The following is a 16,616-nucleotide window of genomic DNA, read 5'->3' on the forward strand; positions in this document are numbered from 1 at the left end:
GACAATCTGTTTTATAAAGTCGACAATCTTTGTCTATTTAACTCCTTTCCACTTGTAATGACAAGGATTTTTTTTTTGCCTTGTTCCATGTAATTGGCAGTCTTAATTCTACCTGAGATGCAATGTTTAGTCAATTAATTACATGTGTACGTGAAACTATTTTGAGTCGGGCATGGTAAGATTCACATCAGGAACGTATCTCAAGAAGATGGTGGCTTTACTCATTCTCAGATAATCTGCAAGTTTCCTGGAAGTCCTGTACAATATACATTTATGAATGAGTCACTTATAATCCCATTCACATGGCGAGTTTATTTAAACCTGCGAATCCATTCATTCTATGAAGCATTTACACTGTATATTTGCTATATTCTGAGATACATGCACAGAATGTCCACCTCCCCCCACCCACACCCTGCAGGACCACATCTGTAAGGTTGTGCAGACATCTGGCTTTGCTTCAGTCGATCTGGCCCAAGATAATTCGGTTTAGTTTCCATTTGTGTTTGTAATCGCTGCAAGCTGCTCTCTTTCTTAAGTGCAGAGATCACAAATGACCAAACTGAGAATGTTCCCTGATGGGAGAAGAGAGTTTTGTTTCGCAGTCCATTGACATTTTTGCTCGGTGCTCCAACCACAAACACACCAAGCGAACCACAAGGCAAACTATCCTGGTTTTGCATTTACAGGAGGGTCCAATTGACTGCAAGAAGCTTTTCGTGAAACAACATTTCACTTTAAACGATTACATAATTGGATTAAAATGACTGTTTGAGATAAAATTCAAAGTATGTATGCAATGACGTCATCTCAAAGTCATCTTGTATAGGGGGGAGGAGGGGGGGGAGAGTGGAAATTCTCAAAAACTGTGATGGAACATCATCAGTGGACTGTTCAGAGGTTTGTGCTTCATTTATGTACTCTGCACGGAATTATCACGGAATCTACATCATGTATTATATAAATTATAACTGGCACCACATATGGCTCAACAATTTGGCAAAAATTAATGTTTAGACTTACAGTTTCAAAATGAATCCATCATTGCAATGTGCATAACTCCCTTTTCTTCATGAACATATCATTCATTGTATTCTGTATTCGGTGTAATCAACTGCATACTCTCACGATACAATTTGCACAAACTTCTCGGCAGAGATTTATCTGTCATCCTTTCTGCCACCTAAGGCTTTTAGAGCCACATATTACACATGCATGGGGGAAAGGGCAGTGGGTAAGGGTTGTGGGCGAGGGGAACTGAGAAAAATACAATTTGGAAAAGGAAATGAAGGATGTAGAATAGAATATCTAGGAGAAGTGGGAAGAAAGGGGACAAAATGGAAAAGAGTTTGAGAGGCATGAGGAGTAAGGATGGAGGATGGAAGAGGATGATTGGAACATACAGAGGGAAGGGTTGATGGCAAATACCACCCTATTTTCATCTGGTATTGGGTCAATGGACCTGATCAGGATTCATTTGTCCTTCAACAGATTTATGGCAGACCTAGGACTCTGCATATTCACATCATTTTCTCTTGTTTTGAGTGAGCTATAAGTTGTGGGGACCTAATATTAATGGGATGACATTCTAAGAATGCCAGTAAGAATGCAGTGAACACTTTGGAACATTTTAAGGATGTGTTCTTGCTTTCTCACCAAGCTGGATTGGTCAGATGATGCGAGCAATTCTCTTGTTCACATACAAATTTGTCTTTCTGTCCTATGTCTGCCCATTTCCAAACCTCCCACCAGACATACTGAAGTGGTACCATCTTGTTTTAAGCAAGTATCATTTTTACCTCCGCCACCGAAGGTGGAAGGAGGTTGTGTTTTCACCCCTCTCTGTCTGTTTGTGTGCAGCATATCTCAAAAAGTTGTGGACGTATTCAGATGAAATTATGTGGGCAGGTTGGATGTGTCACAAGGACGAGCTGATTGGATTTTCGTGAAGATCTGGATCCATATTCGACAACAAGAATTTTTAAAGTGATTCTTCACCATTGAGATACAAAGCCAAAAACGATATATGGCACGATATCTCAAAAAGTTGTAGACTCATTCGGACTAGAGTACCTATATATAGAGAGTAGCGACAACTCAGCTATAGGCGCCATTTTGTTTCACTCTGGACGTTCCGATGGTAGTGGGTAACCCTACTTTAATAGCACTTTATAGCCTGAAGATCCACATGAAAATCTTAGCAGTAAAGCCTTTCTCACTGTCGTTGGTGACCACTGTACCCCATTCATGGAACGTCTCGACATAGCGTGTAGCTGGTCTTTTCCGAAGATTCTTGCTGTTCGTGATTCTTGCTTGAGTTTTGCTTTTTGAATTGCCCGATACCGTTTCTTTGTCTGACAAAGTTGAGCCTTCAATGCCTTAATCTTCCTTTGCATTTTGATTCTGGGTTTAGATGTACTTGGTAGAACACTCGTTGTTGGTCCACTGTTTTCGTCTTCTGTGGCAGTGTCTTCAACTGAAAAAAAAATGACAAAGGAAAGAAAACAAAATATCTAATTTGTACCCTTCATCTTGAGAAAAACATATGCAAGTTATATTATCCGTTTTCTAAATCACAATGGTAACACGATGAATCAGTCTACATACCGTAAATCCCAGTGTGTAAACCGCCCCCTGTGTATAAACCGCACCCCAACTTTTGACTTAAAAAAAAATGTGGGTAAACGGGTTGTGTCAGTGAAAATGTACCATGGAATATAAGAAGACTATTTTTGGAAAAATCTGCATATCGAACTTGTAGATTACAACACACACTACCATTGCGCAAATTTTTGCGGTGATTGCGCGATCCGCGGCCGAGGGGGGAAGGCTTTAAGCTCCCACCCCCCCCCCCCCCCCACACACACACAATTTTATTAACTGCCAAAACACCAAAGTCTTTTTAGGGTTAAATAACTACAGACTTAGTTCAAAGAAAATGATTCATAACTTCAGTTTACATACCTGAACTTGAAGTTGATGTTGTTTTGTCTGCTGGGTTAACAGAGTACGCATGGTCTAAAGCAATGCATGATTTCTTGGTTGCACTTGCAGTATTTGGTGTACAGGAAAGGCGTTTTAGAGGCCTCCTGGGTTTTGGCACACTGCGATGACAGAATATGGTTGGTACTGCCTGCCACTTCAGTTTTTTCTTCCCATCTACTCTCTTGTTTTCAAACTGGGACTCATCAAAGTGAACCTGCAGAAGAAAAGATACAATATTTCTAATCTTGAATATTTCTTAGTCCTAATAATAAATTATAGAAGTAGAAAACATTATTATAACAAAATAGAATAGTTCTCAAAATTCATTTCTAAGATCGAGTTTACACATTTCATCATTGTATGCTACTCTCTACTATGCTGCTAGATTAGAAAAATAACTGTATTCTAACTTAAGATTGGTACTTGTCGAGCCACGGCATGCACCATTTTCGCTATACACCAAGATAGTAATGGGCCTATGAAAGTATGAGTGGAAATTTGAAGCCAAATTTGACATTTTGGACCAACTTTGAGTTTGAACCAAAAATAAAAATGCTGCAAAGTTCTAGATCTACTACTAGTAGATCTAGACTCTATTAGTTTTTGAGACCCACGGCCAACATTGATGAATGACCTTCAAACACAATTTCACAACATATGAAGGAATGTTTTTTGAATTATTTTTATGTATTACAAAGAATTGGATTTTCATAACAATGTCATAATGATTAATAATAATGGCATTCCAATGAATAAGGTGCGCAGACACAGTCACTTCCTTCATACATACGCTGATATTAATACATGGGACTGATACAGCCCTTCTCTTACCTCGCACAAACATGATGAAGAAGTAGGCTTCCATCCCACTCTGCTCACTTTTTGCTCCCATATCTTCCGTCTTTTTGCATCTGTTGGAAACCTATACATCCTGTACCCCTTCTCAGATTTGTTGCTGCACCCAAAGGCGCAACAACCCGTCATTTTGACTAATAAAGTTTCACTCAGTTTCAAACTCGGTCTCTCCGAGCTCACTCGGTGAAAATCTGGATTCGATGCGTAGCTTGGCGCAAGAGTGTGAAACAAAATGGCGCCCATGTGTCACGTGACCATTAAATTCTGGTCCCCATATGTCGCTACTCTCTATATATAGGTACTCTAATTCGGACGAAGCTTGGTGGACACTTTGGTGTGTAATAAGGAAGAATTGATTCGATTTTGATGAAGATCCAAATCCGAATTCGATCATTTTTCAAGTGATTCTTCACCGTGGAGAGATCAAGCTATACCGATAAAGAGCACGATGTCTCAAAAAGTTGTGGACAGATTTGGACAAAACTTAATGGACAGGTTGGGTGTGTGACAAGGACGAATTGATTAGATGTTGGTGAAGATCCGAATTCAGATGCAGATATGATAAAAAAAATTTAAAAAGTGATTCTTTACCATTGAGAGATAGGGCCAAAAACAATAAATAGCATGATATTTCAAAGATGTATTGGGCTAGATACTGTATGTTCTCGTGGATCATGCACTGCATGGTGGATTTATGCGCTCCACTGAATGCCCTTCTAGTTGTTAACTATGTGGACTTTTATATGCTTTGGTATTTCACAATAATTAAGATAAACTAGCATAACCCGCGCTCTGCGCGACATGTTGGGGTGGGTGTGTTTGAGAAAGGAACTGATGCAGAGTATCAGTAGTAATTTTACTTTAATGCAGTCAGTGGAATACGATTTCACTGTTTCAGAACCATTTTATTCAGTTATTTTTGTACCATGCACCTCATATGGTCTTTGAGATAATGTAAGCCGAATATCAAGTTACTCAAGCGCAGAACAAAGTCGAAGATAGCGCGACACAAAACCACAAACTCGGAAATAATATACAAGATATCGAGGCCCATGTCTTCTCAAATACTTCAGCATCAGTTCATCAATTTCAGCTGCACACAGCCATGCTCCTTTTAAATTATGTGACCCAGAAACCATTTGCTCCATACGAGAAGGAAAAAGAAGATTCGCAGAAGACTTCTCATGCCTCTTTGGAAAACCCTGATTATCACTTTGATAATCACTTTGTCAGAATATCTCCCACCAATGTCAAGCAAGCCGCATCATTGTCACCAATTTTGAGAAAATACAAAGCTGGTCAATCACTTGGAATGTGTCAATCAATACTTCCAAGTCCCACATACTTACTCTATCTCCATGAACACCGTTTGGCTAACCCGCCCCAGTTTACTTCTACAACCATCCTCTGGTGGAGGTGCAGTCAAGTGGAGCTCCTTGGATGAGTAATCAGCCATTACCTTTTCTGGGCTGACCACACAGAAAAGTTGGCCTCCATAGCAGGCAGGAACCTGATAACCCTCCATATAACTGTCATTCCTCAGCTGCTCTCAGTTCCTAACAAAGCCATTATCCACAATGATATGGAGTATTAATGATAGTAATACAAGTTCCCTTCCAAGGAACTTCAATACAAAAGGAGGCCCATCAAGTCCGTGCAATGGTTGCCCGCCGATGGTTGTTTGTCCATACGCTACCCCTTTTAAATGTTGTGCATCAATCAAGGAAGCAGCACATACCATTTTTAAAGTCTTTCGGGGTGATGAGGCTTGGTTCTGGTTCAAATTGGTAATCTCATAGACTCATAGAAGTTGTAATCATTATGCCACTTAGTGTGATGTACTGTGGGATGGTGCCACCATATCTCAGCTTGCACCTCTGAAAGTGGTGAAATCCAAGGCCCAGAGGCTAATTAATGGAGTTACTCAACAGAGGCTGAAGTACAACAACTGCTCCTTTCACTTCTTCTTCCTCTTTCGGCTTGCTCCCGTTAGGGGTCGCCACAGCGAATCAACCGTCTCCATTTCGCTCTATCCTCCACATCTTCCATTGACACTCCAACCACCCGCATGTCCACCCTCACCGCATCCATGAACCTCTTCTTTGGCCTTCCTCTTCTCCTCCTGCCTGGCGGCTCCATCTTCAACATCCTTCTCCCGATATACTCCGTTTCCCTCCTGTGCACATGTCCAAACCATCTCAATCTCGCCTCTCTCACTTTGTCTCCAAACGGTCCTACCTGCGCTGTCCCTCTAATATACTCATTTCTTATCCTATCCATCCTCGTCACTCCCAACGAGAATCACAGCATCTTTAACTCTGCCACCTCCAGCTCCGTTTCCTGTCTTATTGTTAGTGCCACCGCCTCCAAACCATACAACAGAGCTGGTCTCACTACCGTCTTATATACTTTCCCCTTCACTCTTGCAGCTACCCTTCTGTCACAAATCACTCCTGCAACTCTTCTCCACCCACTCCATCCTGCCTGCACTCTCTTTTTCACTTCTCTCCCACACTCTCCGTTACTTTGGACAGTTGATCCCAAGTATTTAAACCAATCCACCTTCCCCACCTCGACTCCTTGCAACCGCACCATACCACCACCCTCCCTCTCATTTACGCACATGTACTCCGTCTTACTCCTACTGACTACCATTCCCCTTCTCTCCAGTGCGTACCTCCACCACTTGAGGCTCGCTTCAGCCTGCTCCCTACTCTCCCTACAGATCATGATGTCATCCGCGAACATCATAGTCCATGGAGACTCCAGTCTGATCTCGTCCGTCAACCTGTCCATCACCATTGCAAACAGGAAAGGGCTCAGAGTCGATCCTTGGTGCAATCCCACTTTAACCTTAAACCGGTCCGTCATTCCTACCGCACACCTCACCGCTGTCACACTGTCCTCATACATATCCTGCACGATCCTCACATACTTCTCCACCACTCCCGACTTCCTCATACAATACCACAACTCCTCTCTTGGCACCCTATCATAAGCTTTCTCTAAATCCACAAACACACAATGTAACTCCTTCTGGCCTTCCCTATACTTCTCCATCAACATTCTCAAAGCAAACATCACATCAGTGGTGCTCTTTCCTGGCATAAACCCATATTGCTGCTCACAGATCGTCCCTTCTCCTCTCAACCGAGCTTCCACTACTCTTTCCCATAACTTCATGGTGTGGCTGAACAACTTTATCCCTCTGTAATTTCCACAGCTCTGCACATCACCCTTATTCTTGAAAATCGGAACCAGTACACTTAATCTCCACTCCTCAGGCATCCTCTCACTTTCCAAGACTTTATTAAACAATCTGGTTCACAACCCCACTGCCATCTCTCCTAAGCACTTCCATGCCTCCACTGGTATACCATCTGGGCCAACCGCCTTTCCACTTTTCATCTTCTTCATAGCAGTCCTCACTTCATCCTTACTGATCCACTATCTCCACCTCTTCCAACCTTCTCCCTCTCTCATTTTCTTCATTCATCAGCTACTCAAAGTACTCCATCCACCTTCTCAACACACTCTCCTCGCTCGTCAGCACATTCTAATTTGCGTCCTTTATCACCCAAACCTGCAGCACATCCTTCCCAGCTCAGTCCCTCTGTCTTGCCAATCGGTATAAATCCTTTTCCCCTTCTTTTGTATCCAACTTCTCATACAGCTCGTCATATGCCTTTTCCTTGGCCTTAGCCACCTTTCTTTTTGCCTTTCGACGCCACTCCTTGTACTCCTGCCTACTTTCTTCATCTCTCTGACTATCCCACTTCTTTTTCGCCAACCCCTTCTTCCTTATACTTTCCTGTACTTCCTCATTCCACCACCAAGTCTCCTTATCTTCCTTCCTCTGTCCAGATGTCACACCAAGTACCTTCCTAGCTATCTCCCTCACAACTTCTGCTGTCGTTGCCCAATCATCCCACCCATCTTTACCACCATCCAACGCCTGTCTCACCTCCTCCCTAAATTTCACGCAACAGTCTTCCTCCTTCAGCTTCCACCATCTGGTCCTTGGTTCAGCCCTCACTCTCTTCCTCAACCTCAACTCTAAAGTCATCCTACAGACCACCAATCGATGCTGTCGAGCTACACTCTCCCCTGCCACAACCTTACAGTCACTAATCTCTTTCAGGTTGCATCTCCTGCTCAAGATGTAATCCACCTGTGTGCACTTTCCTCTACTCTTGAATGTCACCCTGTGTTCCTCCTTCTTCAAATACGTATTTACCACTGCCATTTCCATTCTTTTTGCAAACTCTACCACCATTTGCCCTTCCACATTTCTCTTGTTGAGACCGTACCTCCCCATCACCTCCTCATCCTCTTTATTCCCTTCCCCAACATGTCCATTGAAATCTGCTCCAATCACCACTCTTTCATCCTTGGATACACTCTCCACCACTTCATCCAACTCACTCCAGAAATCTTCTTTATACTCCATGTCACACCCCATATGTGGGGCATATGCACTGATGACATTCATCATCACCCCTTCAATTTCCAACTTCACACTCATCACTCAGTCAGACACTCTCCTCACCTCCAATACCCTCTTGACATAATCTTCCTTCAGGATTACCCCGACACCATTTCTCCTCCCATCCACACCATGGTAGAACAGTTTGAAACCACCTCCAATGCTCCGAGCCTTACTCCCCATCCACTTGGTCTCTTGTACACACAGTATGTCCACCTTTCTTCTCTCCAACATATCAACCAACTCTCGCCCTTTGCCAGTCATCGTCCCAACATTCAGAGTTCCAACTCTCACCTCCACACTTCTACCCTTCCCCCTCTCCCACTGCCTCTGGACTCGCCTTCCCCGTCTCCTTCTCCTCCTTCGCCCAGCAGTAGCACAATTTCCACTGGTACCCTGCTGACCACCGGTACCGGTGGCGGTCGTTGGTAACCCGGGCCTCGACCGATCCGGTATGGAAATTCGTTTTGTTGTCCGCATAATGATTTGGCATAGGTTTTTACGCCGGATGCCCTTCCTGACGCAACCCTGGTCGCCTCTTACGACACACAGGGATATGGTACACCTATTCTAACCGGGGCATACACCGGGCCCAGTACAACTGGTGCTCATTTCGCCGACCTCGGAAGGATGGCAGGCTGAGTCAACCCCCTGGTGTTTTCGAACTGGTGTATATATATATATATATATATATATATATATATATATATATATATATATATATATATATATATATATATATATATATATATACATACACATACATATATTAATTCAGTGTCCCAACGGGGCTTGAACTCAGGACCTTTTGGGTCCGAAGCCACTGCCCTAACCACTGCGCCAACACCAGGCTAACAACTGCTCCTTTCACACGACAGACAATTTGGTGGCCTAGCAGTTTTCCATTACATCATTTCTGGTCTCACCCTTCCTGGCCTCTCAGCTATTTGGACTCAACGACAGACAGGGCTGCATTCACTCAGGTAGTAACCCAAACCTCGTTACCCTTTCCAGATCCAGGATAACTGTTCACCTTTCACTCTCCCCCCCCCCCCCACCTCACCCTCTTCACTCGACTGCTGAATTGCATCTCCGAGTCTGATCAAAGATATTTCTATTTTCTCACTCGTTCTCTTCTCTTGTTGACCTATACTGTTTCACATGCTTTTTCTGTCAGCTTATATGTTCCTTTCCTACTAAGCTCAATCAGTTCCCTTGTCCTATGTATTTCTGCTTACTTATGCTGCCTGTGGGTGCTACACTGTCAAACATAGCTCGTCAAACTCGTCTACACATGCACTTTGGCCCGAAAGCCGAAACACATGGTCAAACAAACACAAAAATCCCAGTTTATAGGGCCAGAATGAATGGTCAAACAAGCACATGCATTCTAAAACACAGGGCAGAATGTATGGTCATATAACAACTTTGGGTACCATGAACAGTCCATCTTTTGAGTGTTTTTTTAACATGAAAAGGACAACATCAAACATTGTAATGAAGCTGAGGATATGCATCCTGGCACCGTGGCCAAGTTACACAGTCCAACAAGACTGTCCCAGGAGCATACACATGCACCTCAGCCGAAGGCTGAAGTACATGGTCAATCAAACACACATATCCTAATTACCCAGAAGGGCCAGAATGCATGGTCGTACAGTTGGACCCCTCCTAAATAGGAATAGGTCCCCGTGACACTCCTTAGGAGGGAGGCCATTTGAGATAAAAATTGGTTGGTTCACATGCATATGGCCCCAATAGTTTTGAGCTATTGGAGAGGATATGGAAGATCCATTGCAAGAAAGGAGAAGAAAAGCGAAGAGTGAAGAGGTGGCGCATGTTTCTATCTATGCTGTCACTGATAATCCACCAACAAGCATTGAAACCCGTACGATGATTGATAGGAATGTGTAGCGCTGGGGTTCTTATGCACATGCTACATGTAAATGCCTGCAGCTGTGGAGGAACTCGGATAAAGTTTGAAATAGTGAAGGGCTTTCCTCGTCTGCTTTTTTTGTTGCTTTGTGCATCCTTCTCTGACTCAGAGGGCCAAGAGGTGATGAAATTGTACTGATTGTCGTTGCATGCTGGGAAAAATAATTAGGTGAAAGCTGATTGATCATCCCTCCAATCACGGGTGAGAGACGCGATTGGGATGTACACGCATGCACGCACACACGCAAACAGCAAAATATCATTAAAAAAAATTTTTTTGTTGTTTTTTGGGGAAATTTACACATCTACAACCAGTGTAATACCAGATCAAATTCATCTACTGTTTAAGCTACCACTACCGTTTCAAGGAGAATATTCCATGCATCAATTATATCAAAATAAAGACCAATTACTGCACCGTAGTCCCAAGAAGGAAGCCAGACATAACACGCACGCACGCACGCACGCACGCACGCACACACGCACACACGCACACACACACACACACACACACACACACAGTACAGTAAGCAATCGACTGATAACCATAATGGAAAAACCTTCTCAGCACGTTCTACAAAATCATCCTTCACTGAACAAATTCTTGCAAATCTAAGCAACTGATATGAAAAGACATTGTAACCCATTCTAATTGGTACATTGCTACCTGGAAAGATGTACAAGACGAGAGGGAAACTGAAATCATCAACTTTATGAGAGACACTTGTAATAAAGACATTCTGTCCAACTCTAACTAACACATCCAGACATGCAGCAAATGAACAATCATTAACACTCCTGTTTGCATTCAGGTTATCTGGATAAATCTTGTGAAGCTGCCGATTAAAAAAATTAAAATCAACTACACAAATACTGTGTCATCTATATAATGACATGTATGAGATAATATTTTAGCTAATCCTAATTTTTACTCCATCAGTTTCTGCGTGAATGATAATTCACAGAAAAGAATAAAAAAAAATCTCCGCTAGGAGGGGGCTGCAGTTCCCACCCATGAGAATACCCTTTACCTGTTGAAACATTATCCCACAAAGAGACACAAAAGCATTAAATAAAATAAAATCATCAACATCTTTAAACTACTGCTTAATCAAAACAATGAAAACTTGAATATTTCTTTTTAGAAAAGAATGTTTTATCAAACCTGAGACATAAAAACTGATTAAAAGAGTTTAAAACATTGTCAATCACTTTGAAGAGCGACTCCCTCACGAGTACTAAATCCAAATTTGTATATAAAGTTGAAAAATCAATAACTTTAACTGACTTGGTATTGAGGCATCTAATTCCATCCAAGAACTCTAAAGAAGAATTAAGAAGAATCCTTCTCCAGTGTCGCATGCTTCAAGTCTGCCCCTTGCATTATATTCTTTCTTCAGCCATTTATCAACACATTCCTCTCATCTTCTTCCTGATAACAGAAGCATGCCAAGTGGCAATTACTCACAAGCATCCTTCTTTCTTTACCTTTTATACAAATCCAACTGTTGAAAAGTTAACAACACATTGCCCAATTCATGCGATGTTTCACCGGCGATGAAGGATGCACAAAGATGAGACGTTGCTGCTTCCACCCAAATTCACTGCAGTTACTTTCACTGTTTGTTGGTATATTTGTCAAATAAAAATATGCAATGAAACACTCAATAATGGTTATATCTAGGCAGGATCTTTGTTTGCTTTAACCACACAGGTTAAAAAACAAATCTACAGGATATAGGGCTCGTAGAGGAGCCGACACACACACACACACACACACACACACACACACACACACACACACACACACACACACACACACACACACACACACACACACACACACACACACACACACACACACACACACACACACACACACACACACACACACACACACACACACACACACACACACACACACACACGTTAGACGAGACAAACACAGCCAATGAACTTGGTGGAAGTACCATCATTTCCCAGGGTACTCTGTGTTCCAGCAACGTCACAATGGCAACTCTTTTCTCACCGCACTCAGCACAGCATTTTGTTATGAGGAATTTCCTCCTCCCCATGGGTGGCAACCTCTGGAGAAGGTCAGTGCTCCTATCTTTTTACATGCTGAACATCAAGCAAGGAAGCAGTACATACAATTTTTCAGTCCTTGTTTTCACCCCTGTGTTTGGCTGTTTGTTTGTTTGTGTGCAGGATATCTCAAAATGTTGTGGACAGATTCAGATGAAATTTAGTGTGCAGGTTGGGTGTGTGACAAGGACGAATTGTTTTGATTTTGGTGAAGTTCCGGCTCTGGATCCGGATACTGTAATTTTTTTAAGTGATTCTTTACCATTGATAGATATAGGCTAAAAACCATATACTGTACTGTTTCACGGGATATCTCAAAACGTTGTGGACTGATTTGGACGAAACTTGGTGGACAGGTTGGGTGTGTGACAAGGACGAATCGATTCGATTTTGGTAAAGATCCGAATGCAGATCTGGATAGGAGAATTTTTTAATTTTAAAACTGATTCTACACCATCGAGATGTGGGACCACAAACGATGTATAGCATGATATCTGTAAATTTTATTGGACCTAATATGTTCTCCTGGATTAGGCATTGCATGGCAGAAGTATATGCTCTACCGAGTGCCCTTGTAGTGTTAGTATGAATTTAACGAACACCAGAAGGGCACTCAGTAGAGTGGATACCTCTGCCACGCAATGACTGATCCAATAGAACATATCAGACCCAATAAAATTTTCAGATATCATGCTATTTATTGTTTGTGGTCCCATATCTCAATGGTGTAGAATCACTTCACAAATTAAATAATTCTCAAATCCGTATCTGGATTTGCATCTTCACCAAAATGGAATCAATTCGTCCTTGTCACACACCCAACGTGTCCACCAAGTTTCGTCCGAATCCATCTATAACCTTTTGAGATATCCTGTGCATAAGCAAACAAACAGACGGGTGAAACCATAACCCTCTTCCACCTTCGTGACGGAAGTAATAGAATAACTAATTTCATGACAGATTTATAAAAACGAATCAGAACATAACAAAAGGTTCCTTGGATTACCTTTGTGCTCCCTGAATACCATAATAACTGACCAGACATATTTTGTAAAAAATATTTCCAAAGCATTAGATTTGGATCAACCATTTTTGTCTTGCTGATGATATAGTATGAAATCTTTAACAGTGCTGTCAAAGACTGTTGTTGATCATTTCACACTGCCATTTTTAGTGATGGCCCATCCATGGCAATACCTTCTGGAGATCTCTCACTTACCGACCTTTACTTTTTTCCCCTTTTTTATATACAATGTCAAGGCTCGTATAGGAGTTGACAAACATATTGTATAACAAGGGGAACAGGAGACAAGAAGGGGCGGGACAGCGAAGCACAAAACAGTGGGGAACAGAGACATTTGGGGATCTGTGGGAGGGAGAGTGATGTGGCGGGGTACACGGGGTAAACAAGATCGACATGAGAGGGACTGTTAGGAAGGAAAGCAGGGAATTTGAAGGAGGTGGGTTTGGAGTGGATTAACGGAGGTAGAAAAGATCAAGATTTTGGATGGGGAAAGACAAGGGATGGTAGTGAATAACTGTTTTGAAGTCCTGGAGGGAAGAGTGGGATTGAAGAAAGTGTGGGAGTTTCTCCAAAGGTGGGAAAAATGAGGAAAGAAAGAATGAAGGTGAGCAGTGATTCTTGATTTTGGTAGTATTACCATAAGGGGGTTGCTGGTGGACCTTGAGCACGCTGCAGTAATATGGGTGGGGCAGATAGCACACAGAGCAAAAGGGGGGGGGGGGCAAAGAGGAGACTGTAGAAGACAGAAGGACCACTGACCTGCCTGCGGTGAGAGTGCGAGACCCACTCAGAGTCATCGCGGGAGATACCAATGATCCTAAATGCCTTGGTTTCCACAGCGTGAAGCCGAAAAAGGTGAGAGGAGGGAGTACCAGCCCAAAGAGGAAAGCAGTACTCCACCAGGGTGTGGACAAAAGCTTTGTACGTGGTCAAGAATTCAGTTGTACCAAGGAAGGACTTTGCACGACGGAGGATGCCCAATCGGCGAATGGCTTTGGAGGTCAGCTTGGAGATGTGGCTTTCCCAGGAAACATCATGACAGATAGTGAGGCCCAAAAGTTTGAATGAAAGGACCTCTTTAAGAGGAATTTTGAGAAAGTAGATGTGGGGGTTGGGGGGGTTCAGATAGTCCTTTCGGAAAGACAGAGTGAGAGTATGAGATTTGTGAGTTTTGAAAGCCATGTTCCATGTATTGGACCAGCTTGTGATTTTATCCAGATTTGCAGTGAGTGAAAAGGCTGCTGCTTGCTGATCTGAGGGATGACAGATTAGACGGAAGAGGGTGGAGTCATCAGCAAAGAGATAAAGAGGATTTTCTCTAAGAGGAAAGATCGGAGAGATCATTGATGAAAACTAGAAAAAGAACAGGCCTCAGAACACTGCTTTGAGGAACTCCAGCCTGGATAGGAAGAGCGGATGAGAAAACTCCAGTCAGGGTCACATGTTGACTGCGACAGGAGAAGAAGTCTGTGAGCCATGCGTGGAGATTGCCTTCGATACCATAAGAAGAGAGTTTCGTGAGCAGGGTGGGGTGCCAGACCATATCGAAAGCTCAGGATGAGGATGAGGATGAGGCTGAGGATCGAAAACCAGGATGAGGCTCAGGTCTGTCATACCGGAGGAGGGAGTAACCAGGGAGAGATGCTCAGGAGTCAGAGTCATCTTGAAGGATTAAAGTTTATGTTGAGCAGATTATGTTTGGTTTATCAGTGGCAACCTGTATGGAAAAATCTGTCAGGTTTTAGCGAAGGCCGCAGATGTTTGAGGTCCACATTGTTAAGGAAGAGGGAGGGGAGGAGGCTTTGGGTGCAGGGGAGGAGAGAGGGAGGATAGGACGAGGAAGGACCATGGTAGATAGGAGAGTTGTTGAAAGAATGTGGGTTATTGCAGAAGAGCGAGGGGAGAGGGCCAGATGAGGAGGATAAAAGGCTCTGTGGTGATGGGATGAGGCACAGTGGGGAGTTAAGAGAGGGGGCAGAGGGAAGTTGAAAATTGGAGGAGGTGGAGGGATGAGATGGAAGAGAAAGGGCAGGGGAAGGAGGCAGCTTTGTGGATGTGAGGGGGGTAACTTTGAGAGGGGGTGCTGAGGAGGGAGATTGGAGGGAGCCGTGTGAGAGGGGGGAGTTGAGGGAGAAGGTTGAGGGAGTAGTTTTTAAGAAAGGTGAGAGGGAAGCTTGGAGGGGGAAGGGAGATGATGAGAGCAAGCATGTCAAGGGGCAGGAGGGTGATGGGAGAAGTAGGGAGAGGGGAAGGAGGAGACTTGGTAGTTGTATGGTGAATAAGGGAACAGGCAGGAGGAGGTACAATATTAAAGAGGTTGAGAAGAGGAGGAGGTGTGAGAGGAAAGAAGGAGCATGTTTGTGGTGACGTGGAGTGTACTGATTGAGAGAGCGAGATATCCGTTTGGTTGGAATGGAGTCCACAGATGTTAGAACACCACAGAGTTTGGGACATCAGAGGAGGAGCTGATACTAAAGTAGAAGACGGTGAAGAGGTGCCAAAAGTGGAGGTCGGATGAGGAGCAAGATGGGAGGGGTAAAGAAAGGGGATAACAGGTGAGGGGTTAGGAGGAGCTAGATTTAAGGAGGTGGGGTAAATTGGCACAAAGTTGGAAAAAAAAATGGATGATTGATGGAACATGAACATGCATTGCAAACTGGAATAAAATTTTTTTTTAAGGTTAGAGATGCGATTAAAGACATTACTTGAGGGATGAAATAAAGGAGAAAAGAAACGTTTTAACAGTGGGACGTTTTCGACACGGGATGAAGGAAAGGTCGAATTAAAAACAGTCTTTTGAAGAAGACGAAGAGGAAAAGAGAAGTGAATTATGAAGAGGAAGTTGAAACATTTGAAGAGACTTTTTTTGATCAAGATTAGGTAAGACAGGTAAAGGAAAGGTTGAATAAAAAAAAAACCATGAAGGTGTCTGGTGAATGTGGATCGGCTGAAGTACGAGCAAGATGGTCGGTCTAGTCGGTGAAAGTCAGAGGAAGAGGAAGAGGAAGAGGGGGTACGAGAAATCACGTGGGTACGGGTGCTGTGAGGTAAGAAGTCAAAATAATAAATTATGTATATTTCAAAATTTAGGTTCGAATCGGTAAAGGAAAGGTTGAAGAAAAAATTGTGAAGGTGCATGGTGAATGTGGGTCAGCAAACGTCGAAGGAAGATGGTAGATCGGCAGAAGGAGGAGGAAGAAGAGTCGGGGCAGGAAGTCACGTGGTGACGTGGGGTACAAGGTGAGG

At 43.1% G+C, this 16,616-nt stretch overlaps 1 protein-coding gene across 2 annotated transcripts in view; it reads left to right on the forward strand.

Annotated features, from left to right (window-relative positions):
- LOC147014207 (uncharacterized) overlaps positions 1-16,616 on the forward strand; it is a 137,029-nt gene that overhangs the window by 21,363 nt on the left and 99,050 nt on the right. The gene's annotated exons all lie outside the window — the stretch shown is intronic.

The sequence above is a fragment of the Eptatretus burgeri genome, chromosome 13, assembly GCF_056783735.1.
Source record: "Eptatretus burgeri isolate ZD-2024b chromosome 13, Ebu_testis_v1, whole genome shotgun sequence".
Taxonomy (NCBI): domain Eukaryota; kingdom Metazoa; phylum Chordata; class Myxini; order Myxiniformes; family Myxinidae; genus Eptatretus; species Eptatretus burgeri.